This window comes from Callithrix jacchus, chromosome X (genome assembly GCF_049354715.1).
Source record: "Callithrix jacchus isolate 240 chromosome X, calJac240_pri, whole genome shotgun sequence".
Taxonomy (NCBI): Eukaryota; Metazoa; Chordata; class Mammalia; order Primates; family Cebidae; genus Callithrix; species Callithrix jacchus.
In genome coordinates, this window is record NC_133524.1 from 22,509,350 (window position 1) to 22,522,434 (window position 13,085).

The 13,085-nt window shown below is 46.4% G+C and overlaps 1 protein-coding gene and 1 pseudogene across 4 annotated transcripts in view; one reads left to right on the forward strand and one right to left on the reverse strand.

Moving 5' to 3' along the window:
* The window catches only part of SMS (spermine synthase), a 70,602-nt gene that overhangs the window by 21,244 nt on the left and 36,273 nt on the right, over positions 1-13,085 (forward strand). The window lies entirely within an intron of this gene.
* On the reverse strand, positions 5,136-6,826 carry LOC144581221 (large ribosomal subunit protein uL11 pseudogene; annotated as a pseudogene).

Consider the following 13,085-nt stretch of genomic DNA (forward strand, 5'->3'; position numbering starts at 1 on the left):
TCTTTCACTTAGCTTAGTGAAAGCTTCTTTTTCACTTAGCATAGTGTTTTTAAGGTCCAACCATGTTGTATGTAGCATATATCAGTATTTTATTCCTTTTATGCCTGAATAACCGCATGAATAAAGCACAGTTTACTTACCCATCTATAACCTGATGGAAGTTTGGGTCGTTTCTACTTTCTGGCTATTGCATACCACGCTGCTGTGAACATCTGTGTCAGCTTCATTTTATCATCATGCAGCTGTTGTAAAAAGGACTAGACTTGGGGCTAGAAAGCCAAGCTGTTAAATAAGTCTCACCAAAGAACTACCTGCTTGACCTAGAAATTCATTAGGCTTCTGAATATCTTAGAAGTCTAATAAGCAGATCCTTTTTGAAAATTAAAAAGTTCAACTTTTAATTTCAAATTAGAATTTTCTTTTGTGAAATCGAAGGATTTTTTGCATATCACTTGATTTCTGTAATCTGGACTTGCTACCTGTCAGTCTTCATGCTTTTGATGGACCTCGCACATTCTGAGTGATCTGAAAAGATGCTCTCAGACCCTTAGGCAGTGCTTAGCTATGGACTTGGGTGAAAAGAAGACTTGAGGGATGCCATTGTCTTTGTCATCCTTTTCAGAGGGGTTGTGTCAGTGGTGTTGGTGACTCCTGAACAGATACTTCTTTAACTTGGTATAGTTTATGTAAATTTTAGTATACCAGTTCTGAGTTTTGAACAATGCATACAGATGTGTAACCACCAGTGTTACCAAGATTAGAACAGCTGAACGGGCTTTTAAAGCAGCTTCCTGAATGATTTCAAATTGGATAGGAATCCGGTTTCCTTTCCTCTTTTAGGTAGAGAAGTTCGTCAAGAAAAACCAGAAAGGTGCTTTATGTGTGAAGGGAAATTGCACACAACCTGAGCCTGGCTCTCAGGTTATCTGACATTGGGGTCTGGGGTTTAGGGGGAAGGATGCTTGCGTTTGTACTTCCCCTGTAGGGAGTTGCAGACTGGCTCTGTTGCCAGCCAGCTCGCAGGCCATCTTCCCATGGAGAGAGTACAGATCCCTGAACTGAGCAGGCAGGAAGGGGCTGGGTGTAAGCCTGACCAAAGGTGGGCCCTTGGACTTGGGTGGTAAGTGGGAAGGCATGAGTGAGTGTGTGTGTGTCTGTCTGTCTGTGTGAGTGTAGGGGCATGGAGCTCTGGAACTCTTGGCAGTTCTGTGGTAGCTGGGGCTGCAGTTGCTGGAGCGTTAGGTGAGCTGGAGCTTCAGCTTTGGGTCTTATCACTTGGCATGATGCGGGGATGGGGATGACCGACCACCCCTTGGAGCCAGTTCTGGGAGAGACCTAGGGGAGAAAGGGGCTTGATAGTGAGGTAGAAAATTTTCAGCCTTCATAACTAAAAATATGCTTGGCGAGAATAGAAATTCATCTCCCAGTTTCACAAGCCAGGTGCTCCTTGACCGTGAGAGAGCTGAAAGGAATGTGAATGTAAATCTTCTGTTCCAACCCCCTCATTTTGCAGAGGAGGATGTCAAGTCTCTGGCCTGTGGAGTCTAATGACCTTGTGTCAGGGGTGGTGCGCGCGCGCACACACACACACACACCACACAGACACACACACACACACACACACACACACACACACACACACACACACACGGTAGTCGAGGTTGTGTAGCCTTCAGAAAGTCCCCAGGGTGCTCAAAACTCAGCCTGAGTTTTCTTAGCTAAAGTTTTTGAAGCTGAAAAATAGCCACAAGCCAAGGTCACAAATAGAGGTTTTTTGTTGTTTTTTGTCTTTCTGGATGTGTGAGAATTGTACATTTCCTTAGGGCAGCCTCTAATGGAATTTAGTTTGTTAAGGAATATATTAGATTCTCAAAGCTGAAGGAGGAGCAGGAATATAACATGCATGTCTTTGTTTTGGGGAGGGGCGGGGGAGCAGGTTTGATTTTTGATTCAGAGTGACTCCCTGGGCTAGTAAGGTTGACTAGTACAGCTGATCTCCTTTATGCACACGGGGCTGCATGCCATATGGATCAAATAGCGGTACAAGATTAAATAGCGGTACGGATTAAATAGCGGTACAAGACCACGAGGGAAGGAAGGAACTGACGTTGATTCTGGGTTCTATACAGGAACCCTACAAAGTAGTGTTTCAGCTTTTTTTAGGTCTGTAAGTGAAAAGTCCTGGCCAGTGAGTTGGGGTGGGGTAGAGAGACTGGTGAGAGGCTTGGTGGGGCCTGTTATGGGGAATGTTAAGTGGCTGGTGATGTAATAACCATTGATGAGAGTAGCGAAGTAACAAGCCTGATATTGATCCCAGACTTGTGATTGGAACAGTGCTGGGAGCAGTTGCACAGCAAGCAAAGTTCCAGCTAGATACACAGATTTGGGCTTCGGCCATCCAGAGCTGATGCTCAGGGTCAGAAGAATGAGGCTCTCCAAGACGGGCCTATAAATGGTTCCCTGGTAGAAAATGAGGCAGGAGGGTAAAGCGTAGGTCTTGATTCTTTTTTTCCCCTTCCTTTAGTAGTGGTGTATTTTAATTTGGACCAGTTTATTCATTTTAAATTACTGTTGAACACACATACACAAAGTAGGCAGTGGGCTGGAAATGGGGACATTGTGTTGTTCAGTAGACAAAGGACACCTTTTGCCTTGGGAGAGGTCACTGTTTCTGAGTACTTTGGAAGGCTGACTGATCTACTAGTTGTAATGTATTGTTTTTGCCTGGCCACTGAAGTGAATTTTCTAAGAGCTGCCAAAGAAGAACATTTCGTTGGCCTAGTTTGGTGGATGACTATGTCTCCTTGAAAGTAGTGTGATGAGCTCTTTTAGCATTTGAATCTTTGTTCACATTTTCTTCTAATTTGTGGACACTTAGGACCTTGGTATCCTGTGTTCTCAAGTTTGAGTATATTCTGACCTCAGGCTCATTTTTACCCATGTTTAGAACATCTAGTAGTTCTCAAGGGATTGTACTGCCCCTGTCCTGCCCTTGGGGCAGTTAGGGTATGGGGTCTTTATTGACAAGCAAGGACATTCCTGACATTTAGTGGGTATGGCTGGGTTGCCAAAGTCTTGTGAAAGACAGGATAGTCTTTCTTACCACATCGTTAACCTTGACCCTGATATCCAGGAACCCTGATAAGAGCAAGTATGATTTGTTTCGTCATTTTTACAAGTTCCATACTAGACAGGCATACAGGTTGTAATTTGGAATAATTGCAAGGCATTTTCTGGGGCATGTGACAGGTTACCCGTGGCTTCAGTTACTAAAGAGTTCTAACTTTTTTCAGCCCTTCTGTTTCGTTGCGCATTTTTTTATAACTTTTTGGTGACGAGTATAACTGGTACGGAAATTGTAAGGGGTTTCTTTTTTTTTTTTTCTATTGGGTGATTTACGTTAGTGGTTCTTAACTGTGGCTGCATGTTGGAATTGCCCAGGGAGCTTTTGAAAATATTGATGCTTGGGTCCCACCCCCAGATTTCTACTTAACTGGGTTAATGTATGGCATTGGAATTTTTTAATACTCCCCAGGTGATTAGTATTTTTTTGAGACAGGGTCTCACTATTGCCCAGGCTGAAGAACAGTGGTGCAATCATGGGTCGTTGTGTAGCAGGAGCGGCCGCGGGAAACGGATCTCTCAGACATGGAATACAGGAGGAAGGAGTTATTCGGCCGGGAGCAAGGTGGCATAGTTGCCTAACATCCAAGCTCCCCTAACAAAGGAAGGTTCCATCTTCATATAGGCTTATACTTTAGATGTTACATGTGGAAGAATCTTAGGTTTATAGCTTAACATATGAAAAGGATCTTGGTTTACAGTCTCAGGAATTACGTATGAAAAGGGCTTCGGTTTACAGTCTTAGGAATGAAAAGGGGAGGTTTACAGTCTTAGGAAAACGGGGAAGTTGATCTGAGATGCCTGGGTCTCCCTCTTCACTCCCCCATATGAGACCCTTACCACTTTATAATATTAGTGAGAGGTCTCACTTTCATTCTTACTTTCCAGATTTTCTGAAGAAACCGACTGATAATGTTTCATATAGTACACTTATGATGTCATTTTTTGGCTAACTACAGTGGTGATGAATCCCCTAATCATCTGAAGGAACAAGAGGAGTAGACAAGAGAGCAGTAAACAAACACCTATTATTATTATAACACTTATGTTGAGGGTTTTGAATCCTCCCAAGGATGAGAACCAACCTCCAAATAAGGACTCAGGGTTAAATCTGTGCCACACCTGTACAGGCACGTATGCCAGTTTGGTCATGTCTCGCACAGTATCCTCTACTGCTTGCCCCTGGTCATGTATGTGCAGACGGCAGTTGGTTAGATTGAATTTTCCACAGACTCCCCCTTCGGCTGCTAGCACATAATCTAGGGCCAGCCGGTTCTGATAAATTGCGTTTCTTATTTGAGTTTCTTGTCGGACCAAGAGGGACAGAGCTTTGCCCGTTTCATTAGTGAGTATTTCCAAAATAGCCTGCGACCGGATGATCCGGTTGAGCATGTAAATAGGGGTTCGGTATCCCCATGAGCCATCTTCAGCCCATGTGGCTGGCCCATAGTACTCAATTCTCTCCGGTGGCCACTCATCATCTGTCCAATTCCCTAGTGTTAGGTCTCTCTTCTCTCTAGCGGAGTAAACTGGACGTCCTAACAGCTCACCTATCTTAACAGATAATAGGAAGAAAGAGGGCTTAATGATGCCTACGACACAGCTGCCTGTCCATCTCATGGATCACACACCTTATATTGAATACCATTATACAAACAGGTTCCCTTCTGTGTCCCTGTACATTTATAAGAACTGCAGGACAAAAGAATGGCAGTAACTTTTACGTCCTACCTGGTGTACATACTGAGGGCATTCTTCAAAATTAGTTAATGTTCCTACTGTGCAAGTCCAAATATTAAGAAGAACAAGTCCCACGATGAATCTCATGCTTCAGCCGGGTGTGGACCAGCCAGCTTCCAGGATGTGGCTGGAGCAAGGCTTGTTGTCCTTTAAGGTGATTCTGCAGTCCTTGCCTTGGTCTAAGTCTCAGCTGTTGCTGGTCTTTACACAGCTGTGGTGGATTCAGGCTAGGATTCCCTCTACCTTCACGGCTGTGGGATTGGTCAGGATCAGGTCTGAGGTCCTTTCCATTGTGGCTTTAGAGGAGCTGTACTCCCATCCTTTATCCACACGTGATTACCTAGTGAGAAAGGGTGAACTGGGGAGAAAAAGGCTTACAGGACATTTTTTTTTTTAACCAGTTGTTAAATGACCTTTATTGAAATATTTTCCTTTGTGCTTCTTAACTAGCTGGGCATTCCACAGCACCACTGTTGATGTCATCTATGATGTCATGAGGGTGGCGGCCATCTACATTACAGCCCACAGACTGGGCAGTCCCCAGGATCTCTTTAATGGTTCCAGAGAGTTCTCTGGCTAAAGATCGGTGCTGCATCTGTTGAGCAATGCTGACAATCTCATCGAAAGTGATATTCCCGCTGTGTTTAATGCTTTTCTGTTTCTTTCTGTCTCTTGATGGTTCCTTAAGGGCTTTGATGATCAGGGCAGAGGCAGAAGGCACCACCTCAATCTCGGCCTGTCTGTTCTGAATGGTCAGTTTCACTGTAATCCTCAGGCCCTTCCAGTCACCCGTTGCCTTGGCAATGTCATTACCAACCTTTTTTGGAGACGACTTTGATCTCGTTGGGGTCGAACTTCGGTGGCATGGTGGAGGTGGCTGGTGTTGGATGAACCCGGATTCGGGATGACTGAAGAAAGTTGCACCTTGGCCTCCTCTGAGCCGAAAGCTGAAAAGGAGGACATTTGTTATTTACTTAGGTTGAAGTATCCTAAGCGATTCTCCTTAGAACTGGTAACTAGCATCCTAACTAAATCTCTCCCCACTCCTGAGGAGTTCCTAGGAGTGCCCAAAGTAGGGGAGGGGCCCTATGGTATAAGACTTTATAGGGGAATATCCTGTTTTTCCTAAAGGGGGTGCCTCTAATTTTGAATAACCCCAAGGGAAGTGCCTGCACCTACTCTAATCTTGTTTCCTGACACACTTTCCCTAAGCTGTTTTTGATGGTCCGGTTCATCTTTTCCACTTTTCCGGAACTCTGAGTTCGGTAAGCAGCGTGCAGTTTCCAGGTGATACCCAAGGCCGTTGCTGTTTTCCAGACTAAATCTGCCACAAACGCTGGTCCGCTGTCTGCTCCGATGTGCAGTAGCAGTCCAAACCTAGGGATAAGATCTCGAAGCTGCAATGGGCTCTTTCAGTCCCATCCAGAGTATGTGCACACCAGGACCAACAAATAATTATGTCTCCCACACTTGGACATTTCAATAAAGTCTATCTGGCGATCTTCAAACGGTGCTGCTTCATAAGCTTGAATTCCAGGGGGAATAGTTGGACCCTGCCTCGTGTTGTGTTGCCGACATGTAATGTATTGCTGTGCCACAGTTTTGGTCAAGGCTGCTAGGTGTGAGATGTAAAAGTACCGGCCCAACATCCTTTCAAGCGACTCTTGACCTAAATGAGTGGTCTCATGTACGGCTTGTACACCTGCTACCCCCAGCAGCTGTGGTACTGCTATTTTTCCATCTGGCAGTTGGATCCATCCTTCTTTAATCAGTTGCCCCCTTCTGTCTGGAGAAAGTCTCTTTCCTCAGAGTAAGTAGGTATTAGATCAGGGATCTGAGGAATCAGCAGGGCTGTAACTGCTATTCAGTAGGGGGCAGATGCTGCCTTCTGAGCTGCTGAATCCACTCGGGAATTTCCCAGGGCCACGGAGGTGTGGGCCCACTGACGTCCTCGGCAATGCATGACCGCCACCCTCCGGGGCTTCTAGACTGATTCTAGCAGCTGCAAAATTTCATGCTGATATTTTATTTCTTTCCCCCCGAAGTTAACAGGCCTCTCTCTTTGTACAGTGCTCAGTGTGCTTGGAGAGTCGGGAAGGCTTATGGAGAGTCAGTGTAAATGTTTACAACCTCATCTTTACTCAGCTCTAGGGCTTGACTTAAAGCAGTGAGTTCAGCCTTCTGAGCTGAGGTGCCCTGAGGCAGGGATCTGGCCTCAGTTACAGTGTCCAGCATTACCACGGCGTAGCCTGCACATCTTTCCCCTCGTGGATTGACAAAGCTGCTCCCATCCACATACAACTCCCAGTCTACTACTGTCCATGGCTGATTCCGAAGATCAGGCCTGCTGGAATAGACTGTGCCCAGGACTTCAGCACAGTTGTGTTCAACGTGACCCTCTGACATTGGGATCAAAGTGGCGGGGTTTAAGGTGTTGCAGACTTCAATGGTGATACGGGGATTTTCACATAGCAGGCCCTGGTATTTGGTCAGCCTAACATCTGATAACCAGTGGTGCCCTCTGGTATTCATTAGAGTCACTACTGCGTGAGGTGCCTTGATATTTAGGTTCTGTCCCAGAGTTAGCTTATCTGCTTCTTGTGCTCGCAGAGCAGTTGCTGCCAGGGCCCTTAAGCATGGGGGCCATCCTTTGGAAACTCCATCCAGCTGCTTGGAGAGGTAAGCTACAGGCCTGGGCCCAAGGTCCTACTATTTGGACTAGGACCCCAACTGCCACTTTTTCTCTTTCTGCCACATATAATGTGAAGGGCTTTGTTAAATCAGGCAGCCCCAAAGCTGGAGCCGACATCAGTTGTTTTCAGTTCCTGATAGGCCTGATGCTGCTGGGATCCCCATTCAGAGGGATCCTTGTCTCTCCACTTTGTCACATCATAGAGGGGTTTGGCTAGTACTGCGAAGTTTGGAAATGCACAATTTACAAAACCCACGGCTCCCAGGAGCTCTCTCGCCTGCCTTTTAGTCTCAGATTTTGTCACTTGGCAAGTGGCTTGCTTCCTCTGCTTCTAGACTGCGTTCCCCCTTCCAGATGGCGAGCCTCAGATATTGTATTTGCTTTTTGGCAAATCTGGGCTTTCCTTTTAGACACTTTATACCCACAGCCCTCCAGGTGCCGAAGTAAGGCATTTGTTTGGGCACCTGACTGTCGTGGGGTGTCCCAATAGAAGGTTATCAGCATACGGGGCAGCGTGCAAGCAAGAAGCTTCTGGGGGGCAGTAACAGGCTGAAGCCTCCCCAAGGATGATGAGAGTTTTTGAGCCCCTGGGAAGCTGGGTTCAGGTGTATTGAGTTGGTTACACCTTTTTCTGGGTTTCTGCCATTGAAATGCAAATAGTTTTTGACCCTTTGGGTGCAAAGCCACGCAAGCCCTGCAGGGGCCTGGATGATAATATCAGTCTTCTGCTTCTGGCTAGGAGGGCTCCACCGTCCTTCCCAAGGGACAATGAGAGGCTGGATGACCCCTGCCTGAGGCATTTTTAGCTGCAGGGAGTCTTTTTTTTTTTTTTTTTTAATGGGATAGTGGCCCTCAATTTGCACAACAGGTTTTGCGGGAGAAAGAGGGCAGGGGCAGTCTGTTAAGTACAAGAAAGTCTGTTCTCTTAACCCCTTAATAGCTTTAACAATATTGGTTCTGTTTATTCCATGGGGGGTTACAGGGCTGTCGTCCGGACTGTGGGCTCTTTGGGGGTGTATGAGTCCGGCCTCCTCTCTTTTAGTCCAGTGGCCCCTCCATTAGATTGAACAGAGCCCCTTCACTTTTTATCTGGATCCTCGTGCTTAGGATCACCCTGTTCTCCCATTAACTGTGGGCATTTTTTTTCCAATCTCCTATTTCTTGACAAAATGCACACTGATCGTGTTGCAGGCGCAGGCGGGCAGACTATGGGGCTTTTTTAGGAACCCCCCTTTTTCCATGCTCTTAGGGGCGTTCCTTTCATAGCAGTAGCTATCAAGTCCGCCTTCCGTTGAGCCTGACGTTCCCTTTCCCTATGATTTTCCCTCTGGCTTACTGCCTCTTGGTTTACAAATGCCTGGTTAGCTACTTCCAATAACTGAAGTATTCACGCATGCAAATCCTGCCTGTTTCTGCCACTGAATTTGCCTGGATTTGGGAGTCCGAGTTTCTCGGCGGCGAGGGGGATGGTGGTTTCTAGCAGTCTATCCCTTGGCTACTAAAACAGTCGTTGCCTGCTCTCTTAGCCACTTTGGAGGGTTTAACACTAACTGCAACCACGAGTCTATGTATGGAAATTGATCAGGGTGTTCTAGCTCGTCGTATATAACTTCATGCCTTACTTTGGAGACAAGGGGCCTGTCTAGGGTCCCCTCTGGGGGCCAACCTACCCTAAAAGCTGGCCAATCTTCCCTACATAAAGCCCTTAATTTCTTCTTTTTTTTTTGAGATGGCGTTTCGCTGTTGTTACCCAGACTGGAGTGCAATGGCGTGATCTCGGCTCACCGCAACCTCCGCCTTCTGGGTTCAAGCAATTCTCCTGCCTCAGCCTCCCGAGTAGCTGGGACTACAGGCACGCACCACCATGCCCAGCTAATTTTTGTATTTTTAGTAGAGATGGGGTTTCACCTTGTTGACCAGGATGGTCTCGATTTCTTGACCTCGTGATCCACCCGCCTTGGCCTCCCAAAGTGCTGGGATTATAGGCGTGAGCCAATGAGCCGGGCCAACCCTTAATTTCTCTGGTGTCTTAGTTACTTTATAATTCCCACTAAATCCCTTCTTGAAATTTTTCAGCACGGTTTCTAAAGGGGTGGGCTTGCTATGGGAGTGAGCCATATTAACACTTCAAAGAAACAATTCCCAGAGTTAGGAGAGTGTTAGTTCACTCACAGCAGTTCCTGCCTAGCAAGATGCAGCACAGAGCATTTTCCGATTTACATTCACTTCAATCCTTTTACAACGCCCAGAGGCTTCTTCACTCAGCCTTCTGTGGCTGTCTCTAATTTCTTACAAATTGCTCGAAGCATGAGACCCTTCCTAACGGCCCGATACCTTTTATGACGGATAAGTAAGGCTGGACACATCTACACACAGACACAGATCTGATTGCTCTACTTCCAATTCAAAACCATAAGCAAAAGCTTCCAAGGTTACAGAGAGCTACCTTCCAAAGTGCCGATCTGGCACCCGTGGGTGATCAGGCAACGCTTCTACCCAAAATGGGGTGGGCTACCTTCCCGGGTTCAATCTTTTCTTACAAATTGCTCGACGACACAGACACACATCCACACACAGACACACATCCGATTGCTCTCCTTCCAATTCAAAACCATAAGCAAAAGCTTCCAAGGTTACAGAAAGTTACCTTCCAGTGTGCCAATCTGGCACCCGTGGGTGATCAGGCCACGCTTCCACCCAAAATGGGGTGGGCTACTTTCCCGGGTTCAATCTTTCCAAATTCAGTGAGCTGGACTTCCCCAAATGCTCGTTCCTCCTCAGTGTTCAGCCACTGGGTGGATCCGCACTGCAAGGCCTCCCTGCTCCGCTCTGGCGAGGGCAAATACGTGCCCAGGTGTGCTCTCAGGATGTATCACCCCAGTGAGCAGGAGTTCCCCTGCAGGGATGCTCCACAGGGCTAGGCAAACCACCTAAGAGACTTTTTCCTGCCGACGGGAAAAAGAGACTCACTTCCCAGCCAACGCACCAAAATGTAGCAGGAGTGGCCGCGGGAAACGGATCTCTTGGACACCGAATACAGGAGGAAGGAGTTTATTCAGCTGGGAGCAAGGTGGAATAGCCGCCTAACATCCAAGCTCCCCTAACAAAGGAAGGTTCCATCTTTATATAGGCTTATACTTTAGATGTTACACATGGAAGAATCTTAGGTTTATAGCTTAACATATGAAAAGGGTCTCGGTTTACAGTCTCAGGAATTACATATGAAAAGGGCTTTGGTTTACAGTCTTAGGAATGAAAAGGGGAGGTTTACAGTCTTAGGAAAAAGGGGAAGTTGATCTGAGATGCCTGGGTCTCCCTCTTCAGTTGCAGCCTTCACCTCTCAGGATAAAGTGTTCTCCCATCTCAGCCTTCTGGGTAGATGGGACTATAGGGGAATACCACCATGTCTGGCTAATTTTTGTAGTTTTTGTAGAGACAGATTTTCACCACATTGCCCAGGCTGGTCTCAACCTTCTGGGCTCAAGTGATCCTCCTGCTTTGACCTCCTAAAGTGTTGGGATTACACACATGAGCCACCATGCCTGGCCTCCCTGGGTGAATTGTAATACACAGCTAGGATTGTAAACCACTGATCTAGATGTTCTTGAACCTCTGCAAAGATATAGAAACAAAGGATGATGAATTCAGTCTTTATTACTGAAAAATGAAAAAAATTACTGATGATGAAAAAAAGTACTTTTTTATTTGCCCACAAAACATTTATTGAACACCTGGGATCAAGATGACTTAAGTGAACCACCTCGTGCTTTGCTTTGTTTTCTCTTAAAACCCTGATTTGGGGCCGGGTGCGATGGCTCACGTGTGTAATCCCAGCACTTTGGGAAGCCGAGGTGGGTAGATCACCTGAGGTCGAGAGTTTGAGACCAGCCTGATCAACATGGTGAAACCCTGTCTCTACTAAAAATACAAAATTAGCCGGGTGTGGCGGCACATGCCTGTAATCTTAGCTACTCTGGAGGCTGAAGCAGGAGAATCTCTTGAACCCAGGAGGCGGAGGTTGCAGAGAGCCAAGATTGCACCATTGCACTCCAGCCTGGGCAACAAGAGTGAAATTTCATTTTAAAGAAAATAAAAATCCTCTGATTTGGAAAAAGATTACTTCAGAGTCTTCAGCTCTAGTTCCCCTTCCTAGAGTGTCACTGGGTGACAGGGAGTGGCCTCAATCAGGAGGTAGGTGAGGATGAAGGGAGATGGATGGTAGGCAAAACGGTGGTGTTCCCATAACACCTTCCAGGCAAGACTAGCGTGCTAAGATGCCCACAGGGACCAGGCAGCCACACAAATGAACAGGGCTTGTGGGTAAATGAGCTTCCAAAAATATGTTCAGCCTTGGCCTGTTTTTACTGAACTTGGTGGGTAAGTCTGTAGTGTGGAAACAAGTAATACTCCAAATTGGATTTCTTGTGTAGTTTTTCCTTCTGTTTGAAACCTGGCTGGAGGGCTTTCTTTAGCCCACATGGTGCCATTCCTCTAATTGTGCCAGTTAGAAAAGGGGATAGCCATTACATTGGGCTTGGCCAACAGTCAAGGCCTTTGCGTAGATCAGACAAAGACACTCCCTTTCCTTGGACTAAGGGACGAAGTTCACCCCAGCTCACCCAGGCCAGAGTCCTCGTTCACTGCACAGCCTGGTCAGTTATACACAGGGTGGCCTTGCCTAGATTGTTCATTCACCAGCATGGGGGTTCGGGTTCTATTTCGTAATGTGCCAACAGAATCGTCTTGAGGCCATTTACCAGGAGTGATGATTTATTTTATATGCTTTCAAACCAGAAAACATCTGTTCTAGCCAAGGAGAGATTGCTTAGTTTCAAAATGGCTCGTCAGATTCAGGGAAAGTTCTGCCTGGCTCGGTACACTCAAGCCACCTCCATTTTCAGTGACAGACACAAACTGCTGAATTATCTTATCAAGTTTGAAATTAGATTTTTTTTTTAATTTTAGTGAGACAGAATTAAGTCTTAATGCTGCAGTTCTGGGAAAACAATTCAGACCTTCACTTTTAAATTCCTGAAACCAATTTCAGAATAGCAAAGCAAGCTAGATTATTTTCTGCCAAACAACTTTCCCAAAGGCATAGTTTTGCTAGGAACGAATGAGAACTTAATGTTTCATTGGGCCACCACTGCTCGGTGTTCATAGATGCTTGTGCCGTGGGAGTGTGTCGTGGATTTTGTTCTGGTAGTCTCTCCCTGATATGGGGCTTTTTCCTGGAGGTTCTTTCATTTTGGCCATCATTAGGGCTTGACCACCCTGACATCCAGCCCTACCCAAGTCCTTTCAGGTTTCAGCTGCATCCTCTTTGGCTAGCCAGACCTTGCATTCTAAGGGGGAGGAAACCACTTTTTGGGGGTGAACACCTGTTGGTGACTTTTGGAAGAGGTTCCTTTAGTACTCAGGACTGTCCAAAGCCCCTTTGCTTTTTCTCTTCTTCCTCTCTCAATTGCTGATACCCCACAGGTCTCAGGGCTGTGGCCCATTTGTTTCTACCTATACCTGTTTGGGGATT